General features: G+C 34.4%; 1 pseudogene; it reads left to right on the top strand.

Annotated features, from left to right (window-relative positions):
* The window catches only part of LOC114223559 (large ribosomal subunit protein eL27 pseudogene), a 44,245-nt pseudogene extending 30,372 nt beyond the window's left edge, over nucleotides 1–13,873 (top strand).
* Nucleotides 13,874–13,940: the final 67 nt, after the last annotated feature.

Below are 13,940 nucleotides of genomic sequence, written 5' to 3'. Positions count from 1 at the left end.
TCCAGTATGTTTCAGGCAATAAGCATGGAAACACATTTATTCTCATTTGTAATAAATGAAATTTCTAAGATAAAGTAATAACATATTATTACACATTATTGTAACAAAATGAATTATAATGAAACCTAATAGGTTGAGGCACTCAAGCAGGTTTCATAGAATGAAGTGCACATAACCATTTTCATAAAATATTCATTGGAAGCAAATTGGTACAAACTTTCTTCAGAGAAAGTCATCACATCTTATGTCACCTTAAGGAGGCAGTATTTAGAGCCCTATTTATAGAAAGTGTGTAATAGTTTTCCATGGCTCAACTTGTGCATCTTGTCACTCCCCCCACCCCACCTTTTATATTGTTTTAATACATTGAATAAAGAGTGTTGGGCAAGAAACAATTAAGTTACCAGATTGAAACTATTTGAAATCCTTTTCTGACTAGCCATCACAAGATACACCCAGCTCAATTGGAAAATGCTTCTTCCTGGTGGCTCCATTTCAAGTTGGCTAACTGGAAAATTTTCCCCTTGATAATGCCATGATTACCCTCTTAAAACAAACACATGAAATCAACCTGTTTTATGAATAAATAGGCTAAAACATTATCCTTTGTTTTGTTTAGCTTAGCCAAGATCTGAATACATTTACATTGAAATAAGTCCTCAAGCAGAATTTCTAATAAAGTCTACAGATAGACTTCTCTTTATACATCTATTATTGGCAAATTATTATTTTGTGTGCTTTTGTTTAATTAATACCCATTTTCTTAATTATGTGTATTAGTATAGGAAAATATTTGCAAAGACTGGTTTCCTGCTATGAATTTTTTTTCTTTGTATTTTCAAAGATAGAGTTTACACATCAATTCGGGGATATTAGTTTTCCCTAGCACCAACAATACTTACATTTTAATTCTGATTAAAGCAAGTTACAAAGTAAAATGTATCTCATTTCAGATTTGTTTGTTCCAAGTAAAGAAACAAATTTGAGACACTCTAAGGAAGAAAATGAAACTTCTAATGAGCAGTTTACTGAACTACATGTAAGAAAGTATTGTAATCTCCCAAAAGATGTAAATGAGGAATGGGAACATGTTCTTGAGTTCAGAAAGCCACTCTTTCGTTTCTTTCTCTTGGGATCTAATCTAAAAGTTTCCCTCCCCTATCCATAGCTGATTTACTCATTTTTCAGCAGTTTGAACAGTTTGGTTATTGTGAGTATATGGTAAAAGGCAGCAGGCCACATTTAAATAACTACAAGTTAAAAAATGTTCAGAAGAACCTAGAATCCCTCGCTCATAATTTCAAATCACCAAAACATGAGTCACTAACTTTATTTTCAGCAGATGACCAATCCTATCATAAATCATGGCCAGAGAGTGTGGCAGACTAAGTAATACAAATATGGTGGTCTCTACCAGTCCTGTGAGAGGGTGATTTTCAGACAAAAGTGGTTATTTAAGCCAACCACCCCCTACAAAGTGTTTCCTTCAGTATATCTTGTTTGAACACAATCAGAAAACAAAGAAACAAACCTGGAAGTAGATGTAGCAAATTTAACAGTATTTTATAAAGGATTTGTTTCCTCCTTCTTATATTTTCCTTTTATAATGATTTGAAATTATTAATAATTGAGAAGATTGGGTACTAAAGGGTTCATTTTTTTAACACAAGGCATTTTGGTTGAATTTTGCCTTTACTTTCATTATGTTATCTGTATTATAAACATGGTATGAATTCTGAATGAGAAAGCTGAGAGGAGTAAGGAGTGGAAAATGGGAAAGAGAAACCACAATAAATTAGAAAAGCTAACTTGACACAGCTTGTTGAATTGCTTAAATTTAGGCAATATGTATGCTCTAGGTTGGCCATTTTAATCCCATATTCAGTATGAATAGTTTCTATTTTTAAATGCTCAGGGACTATCTATATTGTCTTCTAACCAAGGGTCCTTAAATTATGAGGAAGACAGCTAGCTAAATTAATAATTATGATTTGTAGATTCCCCCCCCCTTCGTTCAAATCGGAGCATAGCACAACTTGTGGAGAGTAAAGGATAGAGTTTATACTCTACAATTTTTGTGATTTCATTTTTCTCCCTCACACACTCATTTATCATACTGATCTTTTCTTTTTTACCCCCATTAAGAAGAGGGAAGCCTCAGCACAGTTAACAGCACTCGCACAAAAAAATAGTTGAAAAAGGCAGCTTCTTAAACCTTATTTTTAGAACACAAGCAAGCATTTCACTACTTCTTAAAAAATTCCACATTAATGAAGTCAGCTGCTGACAGTGAGAACCAGTCTGTTTGGGGCCAATATTGATACATTTATAAATAAATCTACTTAGGTTAGGAAGAAATTGGTACCCTAACATTATTCTTAGATTATTTTTCTATATTTACAAATCAGTAAAAATATACATACCTACCTAGATACATATATATACATTTTAATCTATTTTTGAGATTACAAATTATCCACTTCTTTCTATGCTGTATGAACAGATGACCACTGGTTTATTGGAATTGCTGAAATGTGCTATGTATCTATGTGTCCCTTCTGTCTAGTGTCCACGGGGAGCCATTGTTCCATTCAATAATACATTAATTGTCAAAGTCTACTGTCTTATCATAATCTATTTGTACAATATTCGGATTGTTTTCAAATAAAGTTGAGCTTCTACTGCTACATGACACTGGTATAGAAGGTTGAGTAATACTAGAACTATTAGCACCTAAGTTTGATCTAGATAGCATATTTCCATGGGTAAGTTCGTGTCAAAAATCTCTAACAGATTAGTGCAAACTGTGAAATCATATCTTCGTTCTGGTCTCTCTCATTTCCTTCTCTTTTTGCCTTTTACCGTTCCTTTCCTCTACCCTCTTTTTCCCCTTGGTACAACCTGAACCAGTGAATTCTCTATGTATCAAAATGTAACAACTGCTTTCAGACCTAAATTGCCAGACCAATATTTTGACCATGAAAAAGATATATCGATCTATCTTTAGATTATCAGTCCATAAAATTAAACCTGCAGAATTTTTCATTAATTTGAAAATATCACCTATATGTTTAAAGCTTGTGTATCAGAAAAATGAGATGCTGGGAGGCTAGCTAAGGGAACCAGTGATTAATAAATGCATTTGGTTTCAGTCTGATGTGCAATTTTGGTACTCTACAAGCTGTTACATTACTGCAATTTTATAATAAAATTATAACATTCCTACAGTAATGAAATTTCAATTTTTTAAAATTCTAAAACCAAAATGAATATGCATAGACTAAATAATGCAAACATTAATTTTAATATTAATAATACAATGAATGATAAGTAATATTACCTTTGACTAAGATCACCGTGTATATCTTTTTCTCATAAATACAGTAATTTTAATAATGTGAAGGAAATGACAGTAAAGAGTTAAAATAGGAAAAGCAAATCAGGGCTGAGTATATATTTAAGTTGCATAGCAAACTATAAAAGCAACAAAATGAGAAAGTAAATTCCCTGAAATCACAAGAGTTTTTAAAACAAGATATACAAAAGCATATATTTTTAGAAAGATTAAAAAGTCAAAATATCAAGATTTTAGAAAATAGAATATTCATACAAAAGCATAATGCATATTTAATGGACAATATATATCTAACAGTTATAGTTTGCCTTTTTTTCACTAATTTGAATGTAAAGTGTATTTGAAATTTCAGTTTCACAAGAGAAAACATAAATACTTAAATGTATGTTATACTGAGTATAACCAATAAAATAGGATGACAGTAGAGGGATAAGAAGATAATGCCAAATGTAAGGTTACTTTTACTCAGCATGTTTTACTATTTCTATTTTATTCTCTTTTTCCATCCAATCTTATTTCACTTAGCATAATACTCTCTAGCTCCATCCATGTTGTTGCTTGGCAAGATTTCATTTTTTATAGTTGAATAATATTCCATTATATAAATATATTATTTCTTTTTCCACTCATTAGTCAATGGACATCTGGGTTCTTTCCATAATTTGGCTATTGTGGATAAAGTATCATGGGTTTTTTTTTTTTAAAGATGGAAAATAGAACCAAAAAAAAAAGGTAAAAAAAAAAATAGGACCTCAAAGAAATCATACTATTTCTATATATATATACTTTTCAATATACTATTGAAAAAGGCAACAATGGGAGAAAAAAAACAAAGAGACATTATAAAACAAATAAAATATGGTTGTCAAAATTAAAAATGTAATGAGTGGTCATATTAAATGGGACAAGATCATACCCCCCATGATAAAGATGCTTAAAAATACATTGATTTCCAAAAAATACATTGATGGTTCTGTAACAAAGGAACACAGAAGACAACTGAAAGAGTTCTCAATGGCCAAAGCTGGGGCAATTTGACCACCAAAATGAAGTAGGTATAACATCTCAAAGCATAACATGAATATCCATGAGTTGATACTGATGTACATACATAACTGAATAAATAAACTAATGGGAGAAAAGAGACAAATCTTTGATGCAGAAGAATTCCAAATCCAAATTTATGTAGATACTCTGCCCTTAAAGTAGGGATTATAAACACCCATTCTTTAAGTGTTGGTTGTGCATACTTACTTCTTTCTCACAAGTACAGTGTGGAAAAATGATCAAAGCCTAACTTTAAAGTGTAGAAGTCTGACAAACAATACTTCAGCCAGGTGATCTAGATCAATATCTGCAGTGTAAATCATGTTGATGGTATGCACCCTTGATGTGATGAGTTGAAAATCTCCCTTCACCTCTGTGCTCTTTCTCCCAAAAATCTATAACCCCAGTCTAATCACAAAACAAAAGCACTATAAATAAAAATATAAGCACATCTTGCAAAATACTTGGCCAGTATTTTTTTTAAGATTTTATTTATTTATTTGTCAGGGAGAGAGAGAGAGGGCACAAGCAGGGGAAGTGGCAGACAGAGCAGGCAGAGGGAGATGCAGGCTCCCCACTGAGCAAAGACCCCAATCAGATGCGGGACTGGATCTGTCTTGGGATAATGACCTGAGCCAAAGGCAGACACTTAACTGAGACTCTCAGGTGTCCCAATACTAAGCCAGTATTGCTCAAGACTGTAAAGGTCATCAAAAACAAGAAAAGTCTGAGAAACAAGAGGAGTCTATGGAGACATAATGACATAGGTAATGTGGTATCCTGGATGGGATCTTGGACTAGAAAAAGACTTTAGGTAAAACCAAAAAAATTACAATAAACTATGGATTTGAGTCAATAATAATGTATCAATATCAATATTGGTTCATTAATTTTAAGAAATTTAACATACCAGGGGCGCCTGGGTGGCTCAGTCTGTTAAGGGTTCAACTCCTGATTTCGACTCAGGTCATGATCTCAGGGTCCTGAGATCAAGCCCTGAGTCAGGCTCTGCACTAAGCATGGAATCTCTTTTGTCTCTCTCCCTGCCCCTGCTTGCACACGTTCTCTCTCTCTCTCCCTCTCTCTCTCAAATAAATAAATAAAATCTTAAAAAAAAAGGAAATGCAACACACCAATATGTGAATAATAAAGGAAACTGAGTAAGACAGTATATGTGAACTCCACTACCTTCTTAATTCTTCTGTAAATCTAAAACTGTTCTTTAAAATCTATCAATCTAATAAAATAGAGACCAGAAATAGCCTTATTTTGATTTTGATAAACTGACTTTTAAAAAAGATCAAAGGCATTCAGTAGAGAAAGAATAGTATTTTCAACATATTCTGTTAGAAAAACTGGGTACCTATATGCAAAAAGTTAACACTGATGCATACTCCACACTGCATAAAAATGTATTGAAATTGCTCCTAGATATATATGTTAAGTTTAAAATTACAAGACTTGAAAATTTGATAGGACTTGTCATCCTTGAAAATTATTTATGATAGGACTAAACTCTTTAATCTCTCCAGAAATGGGGTAATATTTTGTTTTGGTCTATAGAGACAATTGGGGGACTTGTACTTGGTTTTTCATATCATAATAATTCTCACTTTAAGGGTTGGGAAACTATGTGCAGATATGCTTGGGACTGAATATATCTGTTCCAGTTGTATTCCAGAACTGGAGAAATAGACACAAGGAAGAAAAACACCAATGTGTCCACTGAGAAACAGATCTAAGCCAAAACACCATTAATCTGATTTCTGAAAATTTCTAACTGGTGGAACTCAATGACATTTGAGTTTTCAGGAGTTAGTTCAAATTCTGAGCCAGTGTGCAGCAATCCCATAAAATTGTGATTTCTCTTGTTTCCTGTATAGTTGTTTCCCAATGGATAGTCACACTGTTAAATGATTATTTGGGAAAGACCAAGAGAAGAACTTAGAATATAAATTTCAGCAATCATACCAGAATCATTTCTCAAATTAACTCATTAAAGAGATTCTGAGTCTTAAATTGGGAATAAAGCTCCTATGATCTTTTGTTAAAAATCTTAAAGATTTTCTACTTACACAGATCACAAAGACTTTTAGAGACTGTCCATCTCTTCAGTCTTAAGGCGACCAAGATTAATTTGCCAATAACATTAAACATTTCTACTTACCAAAACATTCTATAAAAAATGAAATTTGCCAAGCAGTGACATGGATGGAGCTAGAGAGTATTATGCTAAGTGAAATAAGTCAGTCAGAGAAAGAGAAATACCATATGACTTCTCTCTTAGGTGGAATTTAAGAAGCAAAACAAATGAACATAGGGGAAAACAGAGAGAGAGAGCCAAACCAGGAAACAGACTCTTAACTGTAAAAAATAAACTGATGGTTACTGGAGGGTTGGTGGGTGGGGGTATGGGTTAAATGGGTGATGGGTATTAAAGAGGGCACTTGTGATGAGCACTGGGTGTTGTATGTAAGTGATGAATCACTAGATTCTATACCTGAAACTAATATGCACTGTATAATAACTAGCTGGAATATAAATAAAAACTTGGAGAAAAAAAAAGGAAAAAATATGCTAGTATTGTATTCATTCTAAATTGTCCTATGGATGTTAATTCTGTGGGCTTTTGTTCCTGCCTTTTTTGGGTTTGTTTCTTGATCTTGTTTTAAATCTTTCAAGATAAGCTCCATCATTTTATTGATTCTATAGTTTGTCTTTCAGTTGTAGGTGTGTTTAAACTTCACAAGTCCTTAGTCAGTTTCTGTAGTAATTCTTTGTATATTCCAGCACTAAGAGTATGTTGTAAATTTTGAACTTCATATGTTTCAGATTTAGGTCTTCAATTTCTCTCAAAGGAGTAAGTTTTTAAAGCTCAAAGTCACAGGTAGATGACAAACACCATTGGTATCCCTCTAGCTAAAGGTGTGGGTTAAGGATGTTGGTCGATTTACTAATTTCTTTTTAAGTTGAATAACAGTACTTCAAAATTTGAGGAATGTCACTCACATTTCCCTTAGGTGAAGACATAAAGTCATTCAATGGTCTCAGTCAATCAAATTCCATGGTTTACTGTACTCTGGGCTCTTCTTAGGATGTCAATATCCTCTCTCCTCTGTAGTTTTGAGTTCCTTCTCTATTTCTAGCACTTGTTATTTCACTTCATTTTTAACTGTAAGACAGAGTCTGATTGCAGTTTTGGTGTTTGACTGCTGACATATTTCAAGTCCAAGACTTCCTTGTACATCTCTTGTCCTACACCTTAGCAAGCCCATTTACAAGTCCGCAGACTCCTTCCCTTGGTCCTGGTGGAAAGTTGAAACCACACAAAATCCAGGACAATGAGTGGGGACTCTAAACCTGAAACTACCCTCTAATCACTATAAAATTCCAAGCCATTTGTTTCTCTTTGTTCTATTTTTTAAAATATTTTATTTATTTATTTGTCAGAGAGAGAGAGAGAGCACAAACATGGGGAGCAGCAGAGGGAAAGGGAGAAGCAGACTTCCCACTGAGCAGGGAGCCCGATGCAGGGCTGGATCCCAGGACCCTGGGATCACAACTGGAGCTAAAGGCAGACACTTAACCTACCAAGCCACCTAGGTGTCCCTCCTCTTTGCTCTATTCAGTCATTTTTGTACTTTAGTGTAAGTCTGCCTTACTTTCCCAAGAAAACCTTATAATGTGAGTAATAAATGTCTTTATACCTCTTGGTACTTGGATAGCATCATCTATCTCAATATTTGAACTGAATTCTGGATTCTGGGTGTATCTTGCTTTCCACTGGGCAACCACAAGACACTAATCCAGGTGTAGCTTAGGAGCAATTTTCATATTAATTTATATGGTGGCAGGAGCCCAAAGGTCATGCCATCATTTTGTTGGACACAAATGTACAAATATTTTCAATTTCAATCGTTAGTTTTAGAAGGTAAAATAAACAATGAAATATATTGCATTTCATCCATTATATTGACAAAAGTAAAAAAAAGATAATATGGTATATAGTTAACATTGTAAAGTGAGCACTCTCCTACATTGCTGATGGGATAGCAAATTAGTACCTTCCTGAGGCCAATTTGTTAATATTTGAAAGACGCATTTATAATGAGAAACACAAAAGATGTAGGGGGGAAATGTCCACAACTGGACAAGGGGGAGGAAGTGACTAAGCCCCCAAATATTTTAAAACTCTTTAATTCTGAAAATAAACTTTAAAAAATGGTAAAATAAAAAAATGATAAAATCAAAGGAACACAATTTAGGCATATGCTAAAAATGTATGTTGTAATTGAATCTAATATTGTATAATTTAAAACTTATTTTAAACCTTACCTCCCACCTCCAAACACACACACACACACACACACACACACACACACACACAGAAAAGATGGGGGTTGGGAAGAGAGAGAAGTGAATTCACCAGTTTTTTTTTTAAAGAGTCGATACTGAAAGAATATACATAAGTGTAAAGAAATAGCCTCAATATCAGTTTGTTTTTTATTTTGTATTTCAGACTTAGAATTATAATTTAAAAGCAAATTAAGGAAATAAATGTATACTTAGTCCCAGTGACAATTCCACCCAAAAGCAGCCAAATAATTTTATTCTGTCCACTATTATTTCACATATTGAAGGTAGTTATATAAGATTTTCTTCAATTTCAAGGTTTTGTGAAGAAAGAGAATTGCATATTCTTACTTTAAAGAAGTTGTGTCATTAGCCAGCTTCTGTGGAAATAGGCTGTCCTACAGAAATTTGTATGCAAGCAGTTTATTGTTTTCAGGAATAACATCTGTGAGAGAGTTAAAAAAACACAACAAAACAACAACAACAAACAGGACTGAACAGAGGGATGATTAGAACTGTATGCCATTGTGGCAAAGACCAGTCAATCCCACTAGAGCAAAGATGACTCTTCCAGGTTATGAATGGAGGGTAAACAACTGAACCTTTTAACAGTTTCTTACCCTCAACCCACCTTACCATGCCCATTCTGGCCAGTCATTGGATATAGATTACATCTTCAGAAAGACACATAATCTTGGTGAGGTGGCTCTCTAAAACTTAGTGCAATTTCTTCAGAGAGACTCAGCTGAGAGACTACACTCCCAGCAGCTGGAGGGATGAGGGCTTCAGTCGTGAAGGTGGCAGAGGATTTTTGAGCCCCTTGGGTTTTTTGAGATACTTTAACTTTGATATGTTGGAGTTAGAGATATTTGGACTCATTTCAAGTTGAGTGTAAAGGCACTGAAAGCTTTATCAGGCTTATAAGACTCCTTGGACCCAGCTAATCCTTACTGGGGGAGAAAAGAGGAGATAAAACAATTGTACAGCTGTGTAGACTTTAAAATGCCTTAAAAGTAATGAGAACAATGTGCAAAGTTCCCTACAATAAAGCCTTTTGCCAATTGAGTTCATATCTTGAGATTGCCGAGAAAAGATGCCTGACAGTGTATGGGAATGATTTCTTTAGAAAAAGGTCACATCAGAATCAGTGCACTTGTCATATGTGTATTAGTGACAGATCTTTATCTCTAACCTAGAGATCCAAAATATTATATTTTGAAGGGGAAAGATAGTGATACCTGTTAAAAGAATAGAGAAATGACCTTTACTATGCTCCATAAAGAAAATTGGTCACATACTTGTTTTGCAATAATAAATATACCTAACATGTTTGCTGCAATGTCACGTCCTTACGAATAATGAACAAAATGATAATTTTGCTTTTAAAGAATGTTTTCGTGGGAAATCAAGTTTTATAAACAAGGGCTTTCTTTGTTTATTCTCCTTTTAAAATATAGCGTATAGTCCAGACAGAGAGACATCTTTCAGGGTAGCAAGATCATGTGCTCATTAAATTAATGATTTAATTTCTGCTGCATTCTTTGACAATAAAATTTGTGCATTTTATTTTATCATTTTTTAAAGATTTTATTTATTTTTGACAGAGGAAGACACAGCGAGAGAGGGAACACAAGCAGGGGAATGGGAGAGGGAGAAGCAGGCTTCCTGCTGAGCAGGGAGCCTGATGTGGGGCTGGATCCCAGGACCCTGGGATCATGACCTGAGCCAAAGGCAGACGCTTAACGACTGAGCCACCCAGACGCCCAAAATTTTTGCATTTTAATGTGTGGGCTGATTCACATGAACCTTCCAATGAAAAATATAAAATATATTACTGTGATTTCACACTACCCACTACAGAGAAACTCTAAGTCTTCGTTTTTCATTTTATTTCATTATCTTCTGCTCAGAAATATCCAGTGACCTATGTTTGGAAACAGTTTGTGAAAAATGTGTGCATCAGAATTTGGAACATTAGGAAGTTCATATAACATCAGTCCATCTTAGTCACCCGTATGTAGAAAAAACAAATTGCATCCTGTCACAGCTGCCTAATATTTTGGTAGAGATAGGATCATCAAGTTAAGCAGAAGTGTTTTGTGTCTATATAAAACAATTTAGGGAGGTAAAACAATAATCACAAGGTGTTCATATAAAATGAATAAATGTGATTATGTTTAATGAAGTAGGGCAAATTTAGTTCATTCTGAATACAACAGCACATTTTTTTTCTTTTTCAAATTTTTACTTAAATTCTAGTTAGTTAACATATAGTATAATATTGTTTCTGGGAGTAGAACAGCACTTTCTTTTATTTTACTTTTTTAAAGACTTATTTATTTTCGAGAGAGAGAGACAGGGAGAGAGCAGGGGTGGGGGAACAAGCAGAGGGAGAGGGAGAGAGAATCCAAGCAGACTCCACGCTGAGCGTCGAGCCCAACATGGGACTCAATCTCACATCCCTGATCTCATGACCTGAGCCCAAACCATGAGTCAGATGCTTAACTGAGTGCGCCACCCAGGTACCCCAGAATAACACTTTAAAAAAGTTAAAATAAGAATTAGTTTCTCTTCTCAGAAGTAAAGGAGACAGAAAGAAAAGAAATAGAATAAAAAATATAATTAAAACATCCACAATACACGTTTTCAATCTTGCTTTTGATCCTGTATTAATAATTTAACATTTAAGATATTTTTATTTGAATTCCAAATTTAAAAGTAAATAAAGAAGAAAAATTAGAGGAATTTTAAAGTGCATAACCTTTTAGGATTTAAGTCCTTGTTTTAAAAAAAGAAAGAATTACTTCATATTAGAAGCTATTATATATAAGAATGAACACATTAGAAACAATCTTTGCAGTTCTTAGTCATATATGAAACATTTATTTATAAGCTGATTTAATAAGCCTTCACTGAAAAATTATCTTCTATGTGATAGATTCTGTGCTATTAGAAAAAAAGCCATAATTTCTACCAATGTGCTTTTGCCTATATGCATACCATATTAATTTGTTAGTTTATGCATACATGCACACACACACAGACACACACACACACACACACACTTAGTTTTTTTAATGTACCAGAAATCAAATATACTTCTTACATGAAGTGAAATATCAGAAGGCAGAGTGAATTAGGTTTTGGAAGATTTTTTTTTTAATTGTATTTATTTATTTGACTGAGAGAGATACAGTGAGAGAGGGAATGCAAGCAGGGGCAGTGGGAGAGGGAAAAGTAGGCTTCCCGGATCATGACCCAAGCGGAAGGCAGACGCTTAACGACTGAGCCACCCAGGTGCCCCTAGGCTTTGGAAGATTTAAAGTGTACTCCAACCATATACAAGATTGCTTTATATAACACAAAACATTATATTGTTTCCTAAATTCCCCTTAATCTCACCTACCATTGGATCCTCTGACCATTGCCTATTTGGATTATGGTACTGATAGTCTTAATCTCCTATTAAACGTTCCTATATGTTTCTTTGACATTACCGCTCCAATCTTCTTATGTAGAACTGATATTTTTCATTACCTGCCATCCCTTCATCCCTGTGGCTGGAAGTCACAATAGCATGCCCTTCACAGGCCACAGGAGTAAGATACGTGATTCAGACTTGCGGCAGTAAATCACAATGATCTGACTTTCCCAGATTGTGGGGCTAAGTTCATGTCAATTAAGTAGATAACTTATCCTCTTGGCCATAGTCTTGGGCTCAGGAGTGACCATATCAACCAAGTATTTCCAAAGAGAAAATCTGAATGTGTTTGATGTATAGTCACTGATAAAGATATTTTAAGCTGCTGATTCATTAAGCCATTGGAATGTTTCTTGGTGTTGCAAACAGGTGTCATTTTTCTCAGGTATTGAGAACCTCTTAGAGAGTAAAGTCAACAAACAGAGGCAAACAAATCTACAGAAAAGATAAGGGATAAAGCACTGATACCTTCTTATGAAAAATAGGATCTAAGCATGAAGCTAGTTGTGTTTATAAAGCCACACTCCCTTTTATTCTTAAGACAGTTTGAGTTCAGTTTCAATGTCTTCCAATGAGAAAGTGATTCCTAATGAATAAACTCTATATATAGAGAACACTTCAGCAGTAGGAAATAGGCTAATCAAAAATAAGGCAGGGGATAATAATATTTAGAAAATTACTTCTATGATATTTGTAGGACATCATGATCAAAATGTATTCACATGATCAGTATCCAATAAGGCGATAATTTAGAGGAGTGAGAGGATGAGTTTGAGAGAATCCTTCAGTCTATACTAAATAACATTCACAAACCTTGTAAAATGTAAATCAGATTATACTGTTTCTCTTCTCAAAATACTCTACTGTAAAGTAAAACTAAAGACTTTCTAGGCTTTCATCCATCCTTCTTATCTGCTTTATTACATCCTTGACCTCATAATCTGCATCCACCCTCTTTCTTACTTTGCTCCAGACACACTGGCCTCCTTACTATCTCTGTAACTCACCAGAAAACAAACAAAAAATCATGCCTAAGGTCTTTATCCCCTCTCTTTCTTTCTAGAATGTTCTTTCTATGGATATTGACATGACTGACCTTTTAATTACATTTGAAAATTTTACTAAAATGGTAATTTTTTAAAGTCTTTCTTGATCATTCAAATTAAATATCATATATTCATATTTTCTAAGCTTCCCTACTTTAGCCCCTAGCACTTGTCACTATATAATGCTTTATTTAAATTAATATTCATATTGTTTATTGTCTGTCTTCCCATGGAAGTATATATTATAAGGCTCGGGTGGTTTGTGTCAAAAGAGCAAGTTTGTGAGAACTGGGACCGTGGTGCTGGTCCTGGCAAGAAGCTACTTCCAAGGCGAAGTGGTCCTTGTGAAGAATACTAAGGACTGCCACCTCAAACCAGCCCTACAGTCATGCTCTGGTGTCTGGAATTGACCAGTATCCTAGCAAAGTGACAGCTGCCATGGGCAAGAAGAGGTCAAAGATCAAATGTTTTGTGAAAGTTTGTAACTACAATCACCTCTTGCCCACAGAGTACCCTGTGGATATCCTCTTGGACAAACCTGTCGGCAACAATGATGTGTTTAGAAACCCTGCTCTTAAATACAAGGCCTGAAGAGGGGCTGAGGTCAAGTTCAAGATGTACAAGAACAGCAAGAACAAATGGTTCTTCCAGAAGCTGC

This window comes from Eumetopias jubatus, unplaced genomic scaffold (genome assembly GCF_037043125.1).
Source record: "Eumetopias jubatus isolate StellerSeaLion01/CBP00866 unplaced genomic scaffold, mEumJub1_p1.0 scaffold_4, whole genome shotgun sequence".
NCBI lineage: Eukaryota > Metazoa > Chordata > Mammalia > Carnivora > Otariidae > Eumetopias > Eumetopias jubatus.
This window is presented reverse-complemented; position numbering and strand designations above follow the sequence as displayed.